General features: G+C 48.4%; 1 long non-coding RNA gene across 1 annotated transcript in view; it reads left to right on the forward strand.

Annotated features, from left to right (window-relative positions):
• Positions 1–18,042, forward strand: part of LOC137614645 (uncharacterized) — an 84,188-nt gene that overhangs the window by 28,744 nt on the left and 37,402 nt on the right. Inside the window, exon 2 of the long non-coding RNA XR_011039116.1 lies at positions 463–664. This is a non-coding gene — a long non-coding RNA (uncharacterized lncRNA). The remainder of the gene's footprint in view (positions 1–462; positions 665–18,042) is intronic.

Raw genomic sequence — 18,042 nt, forward strand, 5'->3', positions numbered from 1 at the left:
TATGTATAATATATATGTTCAGTCTCTATGGCATTGTCCTTCCTAGGGCATTGTCATTATACCTTGCCTCTACCATTCATGAGTAGCCTTTAAACCTCATTAACAGGACTCCAGTCTTCCTTGGCCCTTGTCTATCTTATGTTCAGTCTCCTGTGCACTTGGATTTAAAGGTCACAATCCTTTGTGCAAAAGTTCAACGCATCTTCATTTTACCAAAATGCCATTCCTACTTGGACAGCTATCCAAGCATATGTAAACTATAGCCTTATGCATCCATGCAATACAAAATGGTGACTATATAAGCTAAAAGAGCATTTAGATATAAATTAGATGAAATATTTTTCAATACAGTACAGTTTACTAAGTGAAATAAATAAAAATTCTGATAGCATCATTTATTAGAACACTAATGAGCAGAGGAGAGATTATTGTCGTATGTGATGAAGCTGTGTATCTTTTCAGGTGGTATGGAAACAGCTGATGTAGTCACTAACTACCATAATTTAGGATGTCTGATTTATTACCAACAAATTGACTTTAGATTCAAAATCCTTGGAGAGGTCCTCAGATCGTATTCAGGAAGTCAAAAGTTACTCTTATGGAGTTCCAGAAGTCTCACGCTTCAGAATAAAGATTTTGAAGCAGTTGGGAGTGGGGAGTTTTGGTAAGTAGCAGAACTTTGTGAATGTTTCTTTACCATTTCAGAAATATCTGTTGTGACATTTTCAATTCTAAGTACAATACTGCATGTGCAGTAGTTACACACAGTTCTCTTAGTAACTTGTATGCTAGAGAAAATTGTTCTGTAACTGGAATACAAACCACGCTATTTAATAGGGGTATTACTTTCGGCGTAGCTGAAATGACGAGCCATTAAAATTTAACGTGGGTTTACTACCCACACCGCTAGTTAGCGGGGGTAGGGGAGGGTAGCTTGCTACTCCCCTGCGCTCACACACACACCGGTGCTTGAGCTCACTTTGCTCTCGGCTCGGATGGTAGTCGGACGTGTCCGCTGTCATCCTCGCCGTCATTGGCAGCCATTAATGCATTTTTGCTTTCTCTTTGACAGTTTTGTGTGTGAAGTTGGCCTCTGCTATTATACGCACCTGCCCTTGATTCCCCGACCGCCCCTGTGGAACATTCATGTCGGCGGTCGAGAACGATCCTCACGCCCTTGTCCTTCCTATAGGGGCCAACGGTGTGATAGCGATAATAAGTGTAGGGAGTGGTCTACCTCCCAGTGGGAGAGGTTTTCGCGGCGACAGAAGAAGAAGTCCAAACGGGATATTTCTCCTTCGAAGGTTTCTTTGCAAGGAGAAAAACCCAAGGCCTCTTCTTCCGTTGCTCAAACCTCCTCCGAAGCTCCCATTCGGTCAAGAGACCGTCGAGTGGTAGCTTAGACCGTTTACCAAACTCGGGGTTCGAGAGATGGCGTTGCTTACCCTAGCGAAGCAACTCCACCTCTTCCCCCGAGGGAGGATTTGTCACTAATCCCTCTGTTTCAGCTTTGGCCTTCCTTGGGGCTTGAGGGTTTGCCCTCCAAGGAAGTCTTACTTGACTGCATCCGATTGGGTGCCGCTCTCAAGCAATCGCCGCCTCCGGCAGAGGTTGATCCTCTGTCTCTTGTCGACGTTGTGGTGTCAGAGGTATCCAATGCGGTATCACCCATCACCTCTGCCTCTTCAAATCCTAAGGTAGCTGACGGCTTATTTTCTCCCGGTCCCGTTCAACCAACGAGGGAGAAACTAAGTCCAACAGTCCCTCCTGCTAGTGTTTCTTTCCTTCGGGGGAGTTCACTTACAGAGACTCCACTTCGGAGGACTGCAGAAGGTCAGCTTGCTGATCCAACGGCCCCCAGAGGGCGCATTCGCCGCAAGGCTCGCCTTCCTCTTCGCCAGAGAGGCCTTCCTTCACCTGCGGTGAGGAGGCGCCTCTTTGGTTCTACATCTTTGTTGCAGTACCCCGCAGAGGAGCCTCGTCATTGATCACCGACTGTTCCTGCTTTGGTCCTGGACCTTTCTGCAGATCGTTCGTGATCCCCTTCGGTGGAAGGTCGTCCTTTCAAAGGACACGTCGACCTTCCACCCGACACACGTGCCGACCTGCCGTCACTCTTCCTGGATGCAGACTCGTGCTACGCGCCAACGAAACCTGACTTCCACGCTCGTCAGACCTCGTCAACTAACCCTATTACAGGGCATCAAGGGCGTATGCGCCAACGCGTGCATACATCCCATACGCGCTATACACGCACTCATGAGCATATGCGCCCACATTCTCCTGCGCGCCAGGCCATGCCTGAGCAGACAGACGCACGCCCACGCCCAGCTGCGCGCCAATCCTCTCCTGCGCGCCATCAACCTCCTGTGCGCCAGCGCTCCCCTACGCGCCAGCACTCTCCCGCGCGTCAGCGCCCATGCCCAGCAGTCATCTCCCCTGCGTGCCCACGATCTTCTGATCTGGGCGCTGTTGGGAAGTCAACTAGGTTGACTTCTCCCACGCGCCAGCACTCGCCTGAGCGCCAGCCAGCTTTCTCCATCGCGCTAGCGCTCACCATCGGGCCGACACGCGCCATCACCTGCACGCATCCACGAGGATACGCGCGCCCTCGCCCATCCTCTCCTGCAGTTGCGCACCCACAAGACGCTCGCCCACTAGCAGCACAGGCTTCAACTGCGCGCCCGCGCGCCAAGGGTTTTTCTCCTGAGCGCGCTCGCCCTACGACTGCTTCAGGCACACGCGAACTCATGCCCGCGCACTCAACGTCCTGATCCTGCGCGCCTGCACGCGCTTCTGTGCGCCATTAGTCTCCTGCGCGCGATTCCCGGTATTCTCCCTCGCGCGAGCACCATTACGCGCCCCCGCGCGAGCGTCAATATCCTCCCGCACGCGAGACTGCGGAACTACACACGGCAAGGTCGCCATAGCCTCATTCCCCTCCCCACAAACGTATAACAGCACGCATTGTGGCGGAAGGGAAACATCTAGAGGGGTCCAGGATGCCTAAGCCTTTCCAGGCGAACCCACCAATGAGAACTCCTCCCAGGGGTCCTTCGATTCCTGTCCCTCCAAAGGGCGTGTCTGACAGCGCGTCTGTCAGTCAACAGCCTTGGTTCGGTGCACTAATCAGAGCCGTTACACATGCGTTCAAGCCTGTTTTCTCTGAAATAGGTCACAGATCCTTGGCTGTTTCCACCCCTGTTTCCAGACGCGGTAACTTTGCGAATCCAAGATTTCATCAACAAGGATCAAAATATTGCTACTCCACATCACCAGATCACAAAAGGTGATTCCATACTGGAATTAAGTGATGGACAGTTTTTTTTAAATGTTTGCCCCAGCCCCAAGTGAACGTAAGGGAGCCTAAAACCGTCTTTTTGTGGAGACAGTTAAACGTTTAGGTGTCATAAACCTTAATAGTTAACTGGAACTATTGAGATGGCATACTGGTACTTGCCCAAATAGATACACGGTTAGAAGTGCCCCTGGTTATACTTGAACTGTATAGGAACACTTATGAGTGCCCCACCTGTGGGAATCTTGTTTGATTAATTTGTTTAACTTATTACCCGGATGCTGAAGTTTGACGTAAAGGAATGCTAATTTTGCCTTTAATTTTCTATTTTGATTGATGGGTCCATGCTAACATAACCTTAACAGTTGTTTCAAATATAAATATTATTTTTTGTTTCATGTATACAGTACAGCATTTTATTTCAGAAACCTCCCACCACGGCTTCTTTTCCCCAGCCACTGTTTTTTACGATCTCTTAAGTACAGCAATTTATCATAATTCTTTCCGCCCACAGTGTGTTTTTTTTTTAATCTTTCAAGTAACTTATAATAATCCCTTTCACCTAATGTTCTTATACCTTTACTCACATGTTAATCCAGCTAGACCAATGAAAGGTCTGATAAACAACAAGATTCAAGCTGGGTCCCCTTGCCCAGTATAAATCAAAGGGTGGTGCCCAGAGCTCCATTCTCTTGACCTGTTACTTAGGTTTTTTTGGGTATTCCACCGTTGTATATTTGTTGTGTAGTGAACGTCGTGTTGTGGTCGGCATTCGGACACTAGGCCGTTCGGGTGCTACCTCTGGCCACAGTCCGCAAACCACTACATAATTTTTGGTGCCCAGACCCGGGAAACACCAACCTTTAGAGATGGCATCATCCAGTAAACGCCAAAAGGCTAAGAAGAGCCTGAGCCGGGATGTGACGAGTCTTATCCAGATTGTCAGTGACCTGGCAACTCAGGTCAAGTCCCTGACACTTGAAGTGGCGGCCCTGAAGAGTGTGGAGCCGTCACCAGCGTGCCACGTTGCCACTGGGGTCACGACTACAGTGACCACCAGTGCTCCTGCTACATCCCCAGCTTGGCCAAATTACAACGGTCTGGCAATTCCAGTGACTGGAGCAGAGCCACTGATTGGAGGTCTCCAGCCCCCTCCAGGGTTCACATCGTTAATCCCCCCTGTACCATGCTTCTGGGAGTCTCCTGTCCCAAGTGGACTGCTTGCTTCCTCGCCTGTTCTGGCAACTAACTCTGTTAGTCCACCAGAGCCTGCAGCCAGTAGACTAGAGGAGCAGTTCCTGGACAATCCGGCTGAAGCCAGTAGGCTCGAGAAAGCTCCAGCAGCTACCGCTGAGGCAGTTCTTGCCCAGACAGGGGCTATCCCAAAGCGGAGACGCCAGGCCAAGGAAAGAGCCAGACCAGCCATACCCGAAATGACATCTTCATCACAGGAGTCTACCAGTGAAGATTCTGGTAGTGACACTTCCAGTTCCTGTCTCAGTGTCAGCTCAGCTGACACAGTCTCCACCGACCACGTCCAGTATCTCCAGACAGAACGCAGTCTGTCTGATCTGCTTAAGGTCCTTGACTCCAGGAGGAACCCCAAGCCTGGAATCTTCCAGCTGGAAACTGGCCAGAGTTTTGCCTGATTCCTGAGGGATTTCGAGGCCTACTGTGCCAGTAAGTATACCGCAGGAAGCTCTGGTCGGTGGACTGTTGATCTCGGGAAATTTCTGAAGGGAGAAATTAATGAGGCGTTCTCAGCCATGGGGGGTCCCGAGATCTCATACCCCGACATGAAGGAACGCCTCCTCGACTGGTGCCGAGAAGCCCGAGAGAGGCGTGATGCGGGCAGGAAGGCCCGGTTCAGCAGTGCCACCTGTGGCGAGGGCGAACTGCTGAAAATTTACGCCGTCCGGTTGGCCTCCCTGTACAGGTCTGCCTATCCTCGCCGTAGTTTGGACCGGAGGGAGCTTAGGCGGAAGCTCCTCAGAACTGTTCCAAGCAAAGCTGCGAGTTGGCTGGAACAGTCTCTGGCCACCATTAATGTCTCCGCTGGCCATCAGGCCACTTGGCAGGATGTTTTGCACCTGTTGAGTGTTCTCGACGAGGCATCCCGTCAGCGAAGCCAGAAGGCAGAGGATTTGGCCATCAGTCGTGTGGGACAGTCATGGCACGGCTCGTATGCCGACAGGGTTGCCATGGCTGCCCCCAGCCATTCACCTGGACCTGATAGAGCGTATTTACGCACTCCTCATCGACCGGTCCCCAAACCTGCACCTGTGGAAGTGCGCCTGCCACCATCGCGCACCCCGGATAGATCTCCCCAATTCCAGAGGAGGTACTGTGCATGGTGCCGAAAATCAGGGCACTTTGTGGACGAGTGTCGCAGACGCCTCAACCTCTGCTTACGTTGTGGCTCGTCCAACCATCATGTGGCACAGTGTGGACGACAGGCGCCGGTTATGAGCAGATCACCTGTCCAGAACACAGCTAATGCCCGCAGCCCTGGGAGGGAGACTACCTCTGTCCAGACTCCTTCAAGGTGGAGAGCAGTACCGGTGAATGCTACTCCGACCCCGTCGTCCTATTCTGGATCAACCAGTAGCCGGGAGACCAGAAGTGGGAGCGAGTCCAGTGCTCCTTCTCGGACTGTGGGGAAGAAGAAGAAGAGCAAGAAGGCAAAGCCCAGGAAGCAAGAACTGAGGAGTATCATAGGCCTTTAAACACCAGGCCTTCGATGTAGAAGATGGGGCTACATCGAAGGAGGGTGTGAGTGCTAGGGTTCATGGTCCGAGTATTCCGGCGGCAGCCTCGGAAATCTCGATTTCCAAGGTTACCCCTCAACCTGAAAAAGTTATTGCACCTCCAATGGCTCTTTCAGGATTGGCCTGTGATAACCTGTCCTCGATACAGTCCAGAGCTTCTCCAACTGACTCCTCCAGGGAGAAAGCAGAAGCTGAGGCGGTATTGAAAACCCTTCGTAGGGTTAACCTGGCGCAGTTGGCTCCTGTACCACTCATGATTGTTCCAGTGACCATGTCTGAGTTTCCATCGGGAGCGTTGGATGCTCTCATTGACTCCGGAGCTGAGGTCAACCTCCTGTCATCGAGAGTGGTACAGGATTACCAGCTGCAGATGGTACCCAACACCATTGGTCTGAAGGGTTTAGGGCAAACAGGACCTAAGACCCTAGGTACTGTACTGTTAACCCCTATACTGCATGGAATGACATTCGCCCCGGGTGTGTTCCATGTAGTGCCTTCAGGGACTATGGCTGAGCACGTAGTGCTTGGTTATCAGTTCTTGAGAGCAAATGGGGTGATAGTTGACGTAGCCCGAAATCGGCTGAGCGTTGGCAGTACTCCCCAAGAGCCTCTTTGGGAGTATTATGTCCCGATACGTGGAGCCTGTTGTCAGCAAGTGCATTACGCACTTGATGTCCACGCAACCGATTCAATGAGGATTGCCAGTATTGAGCCAGTACTTGTTCCAGTTAGTGTTACCTTTCCTAAGGGACTTGACACCTCTTTTAGGTGCTATGCTTGTCCGATCAACTGTTGGCCGGAAATGTATTATGATGGTGACATCATAACCCCTGGCCTTTCAAGGAAAGTTACAGCAATTCCTGGCATCCTTGAACTGAAAGACAAAAAAGCCTCAGTTTTAGTCAAGGGTTCATCTGAAGAAACTGCCAAGATCAAGAAGGGCGATCTCTTGGGGAAGGTGTTCACCATAGCAATGGTGGATGCTCCTCTATCCTGCCTGATAGCACAGGAGTGTGACCTGACTCCTGAACCGAGCGTATTGGAAGAGATAGACAATCTGTCTATCTCCGACGAACTGGACTCTTCTCAGAAGGACCAGTTTTGTCAAATGCTTCGACGTCATCTTCCAGTTATCAGTACTGGTGATGATGATGTGGGAGAGTGCTCAAGCACACCAATACGCATCCACCTGTATAACGAGACGCCCATTTATCAGAGAGTTCGACGGTTTGCCAAACCTGTCGCTGACGCCATCGAGGAACAGTGCAAGGAGTTGCATGAACTGGGTATTATTGAACCCAGCATCTCTCCTTGGTCTTCACCCATTGTTCCAGTCCGAAAAAAGGACAATAGTATACGGTTGTGTGTGGACTACCGTAGACTGAATAAAGTGACTATCTCTGATAAGTTCCCGATGCCTAACATGGCCGATTCTGTATTTGGACTTCAAGGAGTCAAATACTTTACAACCCTTGACCTGGTTCGTGGATACTACCAGTTACCGTTGGCAGAGGACAGTAAGGAATACACGGCTTTCTCTACCGCCTTTAGACACTGGCAGTTCAGACGCTTATCGTTTGGACTGAAAAATGCACCTGCAGTGTTCCAGAGAGAAATGCAGAGTATTCTCCAAGAGTTCCCGAAAGCCAAGGTGGTTGTCTACATTGACGACATCTTGATACTTGGGTCTTCTTTCGAGGAACACCTGAAACTGGTAGAACGAGTTTTGGCTACTCTCCAGAAGCACGGACTCAAGATAAAACTCGGGAAGTGTTCTTGGGTTCAAGCCGAGGTCCAGTATCTTGGTCATCTGGTTGGACGTTCTGGTAAGCGTAAGCTACCAGAATACATCCAGAAAGTGGAAGACTTCCCTAAACCAACCACTGTGCGTGAGCTACGGGGATTCCTGGGACTAGTCAACTTCCAAAGGAAGTTTATCCCCATGTGCTCACAGATAGCCAAACCATTATCTGTGAAGACTGGAGGACGAAAATCTCAAGGAACTAGGAAACTGAAGTGGACTGCAGAAATGGACAGTGCCTTTGTGCGCTTGAAGGAACTGATCAAAGAGGACATTATGTTGTCATACCCTGACTACTCCGCTGATGCTAAACCCTTGGAGTTGTTTGTTGACGCTTCGGGTGAAGGTGCTGGTGCTTGTCTGTGCCAGGAGTCCTTGGAGCATCCAGGTGAGCGTCGGGTTATAGCGTACGACTCTATGACTTTCCTTGACTGCGAGACCCGTTACTCTACCATTGAGCGTGAGTTGGCTGCTCTGCGATGGGGAGTGAAAACCTTCAGGGCCTTCCTCTATGGTCAGTTCTTCGTGATCCATTCTGATCACCGTCCCCTGATGTACCTTCATGACATGAAGATGGTGGACAGTCGTCTAGCACGGACACTGGAGGACCTGTCCGAATTTAACTTTATTGTTAATTACTGTCCAGGAGATCAGAATGCCGCCGCTGACTGGTTATCCCGCTGGCCCGCATTAACTGACTGTCTGTTTGCTACTGAACCTAGCACTCCCAAGTTGCCTACTGGACTGGCCTTGTATAAGGAGGTTCGTGGTGGTCTAGATTCTCTCATCGAATCCTTGGAGCTAGTCGTGAACTGCTGGACAGAAGGGTCAGGTGTCGCACCCGACTCTCCGCTGAAGGGAGCCAAGCTCCGGGATGCCTTAGTTCAGCAGTTTCTGAAAGACGCCGGTTGACTAGGCTTCAAACTGGACAAGACCAGCAGGAACAGGATCAAGGCAATGAGATTTCCAGGTACAGTCCCAGCTCTGGAGTTGCTATTGGCAGCATCAAAGTTATTGAACCTGGAAATCTGGGTCCATTGGGGTCCCACTTGTCCCGTAGTCTATCGTGATCCATCCGTGACTGAGCCTCATTGTGTGCATCTTCAGTGTCTGTCTGGAGTGCATTTTAATCCTCTGATCGAGCTCCGCAATTACGTCCCTCCAACTGACGTGATTCTGGGCCATAAGGCGGAGGTAAAATCTCGTGTTCGTGACGCTGAGGGCTTGATCACTGATGATCAGGAAGCGCCGGAGAATTGTCCTGTAATCCAGTACGTGACAGAAAAGGCACCTCGTCAGTCCAGTTGTACCCATGTGTCTCAACACTCGGCAGTAGGTATAGTAATGATGCAGGAGACCTTATTTTGTGCTCTTGTTGATACAGGAGCACAGGTTTGTCTAGTAAGTGAATCTGTACTGAGCCAACTTGGCATAGAGTACCAGGTACTGTCAGGAGAACAGCTAGAGGGGTTGACTGGTTTCTGCACCAGCATTCTAGGCTACGTCCAGTTAGAGGTGAAGTGTCCTTCTGGGTGGAGGCTACCGCTGTTTAACTATGCGGTGGTAGCTGCCAAAGACATTAACTTTTGTTTTGTTCTTGGTAGGAATATACTGGACGCAGCCTACCTGACACTGGATTCACCCCGAGAACAGTTGGTGTATGATCACACTACTGTTCTTCAGTTGTCTCCCAAGGTACTCTCCGTCTCCTCCCTGCATACCGAGACCACTTTTATGAAGGTAACTGATCCTGAATCTGATCAGGGAGTGTTCTCTGGAAATGCTCTTCTGTCCTTTAGTCAGGTGTCCAAGATCCAAGGAGATCATCGACAGATTCAATCTGTCATTAAGATGATCTACTCTGGGGTTCCTGCATCTCGAGTTCCACGCTCCTGTCTACCCTATAGGAGATGTTGGTCGAACCTGGAAGTTCACCAGGGTTTGCTAGTGAAGCGGAACCCAAATGGCTCAGTAGTCCCAGTAGTCACCTTCAATGTCCTGATTGACCTAGTTGCCGAGACACACCTCCAGAATGCTCACTGGGGGATCGGAAAAATGATTGCAATGCTCCGTCGACTCGTCTGGCACAGATCTTTGATTAATGTAATCAGAGATATGTGCCGGACGTGTTGGGAATGTCAGACTTGTAAGGTCTCAAGGGAGGTGGTTGCCCCTCCGACCTTGAAAATAGTGACCTCTTCTCCCTTTGAATTGGTTGCTATGGATCTTGTGAGTCTCCCAACAACCAGTACTGGTTTTATTGGGTGTCTGATGGTAGTCGACCATTACAGTATTCCAAGTGGGTAACGGCAGTACCCATAAGGAATAAGAAGAGCAGTACGATATGCCAGGCGCTTGAAGACCGAGTTTTTCCTGTTATTCCTCGTGTTCCAGTCCGGATATTGACTGATAACGGCCCTGAGTTTATTTCCCAGGAATTTACTGAGTTGTTGGAGCGGTACAATGTTGTACATGTGAAAACAACTCCGTATAAACCCTCTAGTAACGGTGCAGTGGAGCGAGTGAATCGTACCATTGGTGAGTTACTGAGGGTGATTTCTGGGGAATCTCGGAAATGGGACCAGTTCTTATCCCGAGCAGTTCTCAGCTACAACCATTCCCACCACACTGAGATTGGCTGTACTCCAGCTGAGAACATACTGAAGGGTGCTCACGATGTTGATAGTATCCCGTTGCTATCAGCAGAAACGAGAGACCCATGGGCTGAAGGACATCCTCGGTACAAACCGTTTAAAGAGAGTTCTCTGGTGCTTAAGAAGGTGCACCTGTTGGGACACCTTCTGACGAACAAGCTCATCCCTAGGTTTGAGTGGGTATTCCGTGTTACTAAGGTACACGAGAATAAGGTCACCTATGAGCTGCAGAGACTGCCTGATGGTGAACTGGTAAAAGCTCACCATATCCAGTTAAAGGCCTGGTTTGAACCTTCAGTTTATCTTAGGAGGCACTTTCTCTGGTATCCGAAGGGTCCTGATCCTGTAACAGAGACTCTGAATAGTCCAGAACTCATGGATGACAGTCCTGTTTCTTCTGAAGTCTCTGAGAGTTCTAGTTCTAGTAGTGATGGCGACTCCTATGGGGTGGCTGCAGTAGTGGCGTCCTACCTTCTGTCTCGAGATTGTAACAATTCCCGACGACAGAGGAAAAGTCACCATCCTACTAGGGCTACTACTCAGCTTAAGCCCATTCTTAAGCCAGCTAGGACTTACGAGAGAAAGAAAGCACTGGATGGTTGGTTATATCCTCCGGAAAATTGTGATGAGACTCCTGTGTTAAAGCCTGAATCGTTTCGAGATCATTTGGTCCTCCAACTGTGGGAGAACAGCCCCACTGAAATGTGTAAAACTCCTATTTTGTCTCTCGAGTCGGTGGTTCACTGTCCTGTTCCTGAATTGCCTACGCCCCAGTTCTTATCTTCTTCTTTCCAAGAGGAAGGTATCGTTTATCCTCCGGGGAGTTGGGAATTCTGGGAAGTTTCCAGTATTCCATTATTGGAACTACCTTCTGGTGTTTCCAAGAGTTCCAGTCCAGATTGGTCAAGACCTGCTACTTTAGAAAGCCCTTTTTCTGAATCGGCAGTGTCTATTTATACCCTTATAATGACTTTCTCGGCTTTTTGCCACCCGATTGTGACGACCGACTGTTGCCTGAAGATCCCACCTTTAGTGGATTTAATCCCCCATGGACTAGGTTAAAATGTCCTGTTCTTGACCTACCTTTAGTTCAGTCTCGAGTCCTGGAGTGGAAACCTCGTCTCACTGACCAGATGAATATTATGGAGAGGGAACCATCCCCCATTCCTGAGTCCCCTCAGAATACAAACCCTTTCCTACATTCTGATGGTGGATTAAAATACCGGTCAGAGCTCGAGGCTGAAGTGGCCCAGTCAGGTATATCGAACCTGAACGTTACAACACTGTTTGGGTTGCCCGAAACACAACATTGCCCCGAGTCATCGCCTGACTTTTCGGGATTTTTATTGTCCTCTTCTGAGTCTACGGATTCTGTCTCTGGTTTACCTCAAAGTATGTCGATCACCCGCAGATACCAACTGTTATGCGAGGTTATCGACCGATTAAAGACCCCAGCCTGTATCTGGAGAGTCGCCGGCTTAGCCTGTCTCCTGTGTTGCGAGAAATTAATACTGTATGGCTCGCCAGCAGATTGCTGAATCCCGGCGCATGTCCCGAGACAGAATTTTGAGACTCAGAAGAAGAACTATAAATCTCCCACGGAATTAATCTTGGTACAGTTTTTAAAGACAGTTTTGATAATAATTACCTTTTTTTTTTTTTCTTATTAGTCATATTGTAATTCTCACATTGGGTATCTGAAAGGCTGGGAAAGGGACACGTGGTGTGAGGAAATCTTTATTTAGTCACGGTTTCTGTAACTGTTGCATTTATTTTTGTACTGTAAATTGACTTTGACCGTGACAGTTATGATAAATTCAATAAATTGCTTTTATCATGTAACACCTGTAGTCCAAAATCAATGAGTTTTATATGTTTTTTAAATTGATTTTGGACTGTAATGGATGTAATTTTTTTTTCCCTTGCTAGACCCTGAATGTATACCTGTAATACTGATGTTTTCTGTATGATATGGAAATTGTTATATTGCTTTTTGTTATGAAAAAAACTTATTGTACCTAAGGTAAAGAAAAAACTTTCACTTGAATATATGAAGTTGGTGTAGGGCGTTGTTGCTAGTCGTAAGACAATGTTGAGTGGACCAAAAAATCTAGAGGGGGGGAATGTGAAAAAAATTAATAATAGTTGGGGAAAATACAAACCATTTCCACATATAATGAGCTTGGGTTATATATGTTTTCAAGTAACTCTCATTATCAATTCCCTTTTGTCATAATGTCTGATATTCTGCCCCAGTACTGTACTATGATGATTTTCCATATATTTTCCATATATTTTGCCAGCAACAAATTCATTTATTTTAATAACAGAAAGTCATGAATAGAAGCATTATGTATATTTTTAAGGGGTATTGTAATATTTTTTGGTCCTACCAGTTGTCTAACCAGATTTGTTTTTGCAGCACGCCCTACTCTCTGTAGGGTTTTTTTTTAGAGAGGCAACTGAACTCAATTTTCCATGCTCAGCTAGAAGATGTTGTTTTTAGAGGAGTTTTGACATCAGTCACGGCCTTTCTTCAGTATTCTCAGTTCAGTTGAAAAAGAGCTTCGACAGTTGAAAACCTTGCGAATCCAAGATTTCATCAACAAGGATCAAGATATTGCTACTCCACATCACCAGATCACAAAAGGTGATTCCATACTGGAATTTAGTGATGGACAGTTTTTTTTAAATGTTTGCCCCAGCCCCAAGTGAACGTAAGGGAGCCTAAAACCGTCTTTTTGTGGAGACAGTTAAACGTTTAGGTGTCATAAACCTTAATAGTTAACTGGAACTATTGAGATGGCATACTGGTACTTGCCCAAATAGATACACGGTTAGAAGTGCCCCTGGTTATACTTGAACTGTATAGGAACACTTATGAGTGCCCCACCTGTGGGAATCTTGTTTGATTAATTTGTTTAACTTATTACCCGGATGCTGAAGTTTGACGTAAAGGAATGCTAATTTTGCCTTTAATTTTCTATTTTGATTGATGGGTCCATGCTAACATAACCTTAACAGTTGTTTCAAATATAAATATTATTTTGTGTTTTATGTATACAGTACAGCATTTTATTTCAGAAACCTCCCACCACGGCTTCTTTTCCCCAGCCACTGTTTTTTACGATCTCTTAAGTACAGCAATTTATCATAATTCTTTCCGCCCACAGTGTGTTTTTTTTTTAATCTTTCAAGTAACTTATAATAATCCCTTTCACCTAATGTTCTTATACCTTTACTCACATGTTAATCCAGCTAGACCAATGAAAGGTCTGATAAACAACAAGATTCAAGCTGGGTCCCCTTGCCCAGTATAAATCAAAGGGTGGTGCCCAGAGCTCCATTCTCTTGACCTGTTACTTAGGTTTTTTTTGGGTATTCCACCGTTGTATATTTGTTGTGTAGTGAACGTCGTGTTGTGGTCGGCATTCGGACACTAGGCCGTTCGGGTGCTACCTCTGGCCACAGTCCGCAAACCACTACACCGTGTATTCGGTACTCAGAAACCCTCTAAGACCAGTGCAGCTCTGCCCTGGTCTCAAGGGGTTAAGAGTACCAGAGACAAGATCGCTGTACAGCTCTCCAAGATGTCCTCCTCCAACCGTTCCAGTGCCACCAACAAGCTCCTGCCACCTCCTCGTGCACAGCAGAGGAGGTACTTCAAGATCCTGAAGGAGCCTTGTTTAGCTCTTCCGCTTCACCACTCGTTGGAAGAGTTTACCAGGGGAGTCCCTCTTGAGAGACTCTCCAACCGGCAGGTCTCTTTCTCGGCAACCGAGATCCTTAACCAGAAAGTTGCGAAGTGTGCTATGCAAGCCACGATCTGGTTGGGGACCTTAGGTATCCTGATACGTTCTGAGGACTTCTCCAAAGAACGTACCAGGAAAGCTATGGAGACTTCTACTCTCAGGTACTCGCATGATCGAGTTTCTGGCCCACCAAGTTTCGAACTTGTGGGCAAACACCATCCTGAAACGTCGGGATGCGGTAGCTGAGAGACTCCATCAGAAGGTCCCTAGCACCGAGATAAATAGGCTCAGACATTCCTCTTTAGAGGGATCCATCCTGTTTGAGCCTAAGGATGTGGAACAGGCCGCTAAGAGGTGGTGTCTAAGCCCTTTCCTATCAAGGATAGGAAAGGTAAAAAGTTCTCCAGGGGAGGCAAGAATCCTAGAGGGAGCAGCTGAGGCCGCAAACGCTAGGATTGGCAGTCCCCGTGCATGTCTACCAGTGGGGGGATGCCTACAATGTTGCTCAGACAGGTGGAAGCAACTCGGGGCCGATTCCTGGACGATTTCCGTGATCAGTCAGGGATATCGCGTCCTGTTCACAACATCTCTACCTCCCCTGACGACGAATCCAGTGTCATTGAGCGCCCTTGCCATGGGATCGGCAAGGGGGCAAGCCCTTCGGGCAGAAGTCCAGACCCTGTTGAAGAAGGGTTGACTTAGACTTATATTCTTCTAAGAAGTCTATACAGTACTGCCTTTCGAGATCCCAAATCTTTTCTTTACTGCTAAGGAGAGAAAATCATGAGATGAAGGCTTTGGGCTCTTTTTGATGAAACGAAGACAGTCTATTTCTGTACCTGTTGAAACAGTGCTGGGTCTGGCAGAGGGACCAGCCCCAGCTTCAGTTCCAATACTAGAGGGAACCAGTTGCTCTTTGGCCACTTGGGAGCCACTAGAGCTGCCGTTCCCCGAAAGGATCTCTGCTTGTTGAGGACCTTCATTAAGAGATTGGTTGGAGGGAACAGGTAGATCCGGTTCCATCTGTTCCAGTCGAGGGACATGGCGTCCGTCGCTTCCGCTAGAAGGTCCTCGTATGGGGCCACATAACGAGGTAGCTTCTTGTTGTCGCTCGTCGTGAAGAGGTCGATCTGCAGTTTTGGGACTTGACGTAAGATGAAGGAGAATGAGCCTGCATCTAGGGACCATTCTGACTCTATTGGCGTGAGCCTGGATAGAGCGTCCGCCGTCACATTGCAGAACCCTTGAAGGTGAACTGCTGATAAATGCCATCTCTTCTTTTCCGCCAAGCGGAAGATGGACAAAATCACTTAGTTGATTTGGGGTGATCTCGAGCCTTGACGATTCAGACATCTCATTATCACCTCGCTGTCCAGGATCAGTCTTATATGGGCTGATTTGCGAGGGGACTGTTTCTTCAGCGTCAGAAAGACTGCCATGGCCTGCAAAATGTTGATGTGGAAGGTCTTGAATAGAGAAGACCAAGTCCCCTGAACTTTCTGTTGATGGAAGTGACCTCCCCATCCTTCCTTCGAGGCATCCGTATGGATGTTGACTGAAGGTAGAGGTGGTTGCAGGGGTACGGTCCTCTTTGGGTTCTTGGCCTTCGACCATGGCTTGAAAAGTAATCATAGTCAGGTCGGTATCGGTCTTCTTAGATCTCTTTGAGCGTTTGATGCGTATCTTCTCCAGACTCCTGACGCATCTTTTAGCTGTGCTCTTAGCACTGGGTCTGTCATTGATTCAAACTGGAGAGAGCCCAATACTCTTTCCTGTTGGCGTCTTGAGATCCTGTTGGATTCCAGTAGTCTCTTGACAGATCCTGCTATCTCTCTTCTCTTCCCTGGAGAAATGGCAAGACGGTGTGACTTTGAGCTGGAGATAATCGAGACTTCTTGACGTTGATCTTGAATCCCAGATGTTCCAGGAATTGGATCACTTTCTTGGATGCTTGCATACACTCCGTCCTGGATGCTGCACACACCAGCCAGTCGTCCAGGTACGCTACTACCTAGACACCTTCTAGGCGTAGTTGTTGAACGACTGCGTCTGCAAGCTTTGTAAAAATCCTTGGGGCTATGTTTAGTCCAAAGGGCCTGGGTCTGAAGACGTAATTCTTCTTCTGTAGCCTAAATCCTAGGTAGGAGGAGAGGGGGCGGTTGATTGGAATATGCCAGTAGGCATCTGCCAGGTCTATCGAGACTGTGTACGCCCCTTTTGGTAACAGGGTCCTTATGTGTTGAAGGGTTAACATCCTGAACTTGTTGTTTTCTATGAACTTGTTGAGTGGCGACAAGTCCAGAATGACTATGAGTTTGTCTGAGTCCTTCTTGGGAACACAAAACTGCCTTCCTTGGAATTTGATGGACTTTGCCTTCCTTACCACCTGCTTGCTCAGAAGTTCTAGGGTGTATTCTTCCAGTACGAGGGTGGAGTGTTGGAAGAATTGAGAAAGTGGTGGTGGAGCCTCCTCCATCTCCATCCGAGTCCATTCTTGATTAGGCTGTGGGCCCAAGGATCGAAGGTCCAACGATGCTGAAATTGTTGGAGTCTTCCTCCTACCTGAAGCAACTCATTGCTTCTGGTTTCCGGAGGATTTACCTCCTTGACCGCGTCCTCCCTTACCCCCTTTACCTCTAAGGGGGTATCTAGAGGAGCCCCGTTTAGACCCTCTACCCTTGGGACGAAAGGTAGTGGTCTGCCTCTTGAACGCAGGGTTGAACGCTGGTGACGAGGCAACCAGCTGCTGAGCCACCATCTGATAAGTTGGGTGGGGTTGAGCCACCATCTGGGGCACCACGGTCATAGCAACTGTGGGAAGTTGTTGTTGTTGCTGCTGTCTGGCAGGGCGAGAGGGCAACCTGGGTCTTTTAGTCTTCCTCTTAGGCTGGGGACCCTCATCCGGGGAAGACTTCCTCTTCGCCGACAAGCCCACTTCAGGAGAAGGTTTCTATTCTCCGTGGCGGCCTTGTCTACGACTTCCTTGACCACTTCATTCGGGAAGAGGTCCTTACCCCAGATATTGGAAGCTATCAGCTTCCTGGGTTCGTGCTTTACTGAAGCAGAAGCAAACAAGAACTCCCTACATGCTCGTCTGGCTTTGACAAAGTCATACACGTCCTTGACCACAGTAGCCAAATGCGTTTTGGCCATGACCATGTTCATATCCGGGGTTCTACTATTGCTTGCCGTTGCCTCTAGACAAATCTGTAGAGATAGAGATGCGGCAAGTCTTTCTTTTGTCTCTTGCTCCCTACGCAAGAGAAAGTCAGACGGCTTAGGGAGATTTTCGCTGAACTGACGTCCAGCGATATCTGCCTCCAACTTCCCAACTGAGAAGGTAAGGTGGACTTCCTTCCAGTCCTTATCTTCCGTGGGCAGGGCTAAAGATAAAGGTCTACACTCATCGAGTGTAGGGCAAGGTTTGCCTGCCTCTATTGCCTTCATGACTGCCTTAAAACCCTTTGATGTAAAGGGAAAGGCTAACGAAGCTGGAGCAAGAAAGGTGGGACGTTTCTTGTTAAGGGCTGACACTTTCGAGTTACTGAAGCCCTTCTTCTTCAGGCTACTTGATAAAAGAGCCTGAGCTTTCTCGTGGTCAAGTACTATGACCTCCTTCGGTTCTGTCTCCTTGAATGTTGGTTAAGTCTTCAGACGGGCGAAGCAGTTCGCAGTCTGGGTAGGACTGAAAGCTGGGCCAGAATTCGACTTCCTCAATAAGGACAGTCCCCAACTTCTCTGATATGAAGATCTTGCCGCTGGTAATAGG

Source organism: Palaemon carinicauda, chromosome 21 (assembly GCF_036898095.1).
Source record: "Palaemon carinicauda isolate YSFRI2023 chromosome 21, ASM3689809v2, whole genome shotgun sequence".
Lineage (NCBI taxonomy): Eukaryota > Metazoa > Arthropoda > Malacostraca > Decapoda > Palaemonidae > Palaemon > Palaemon carinicauda.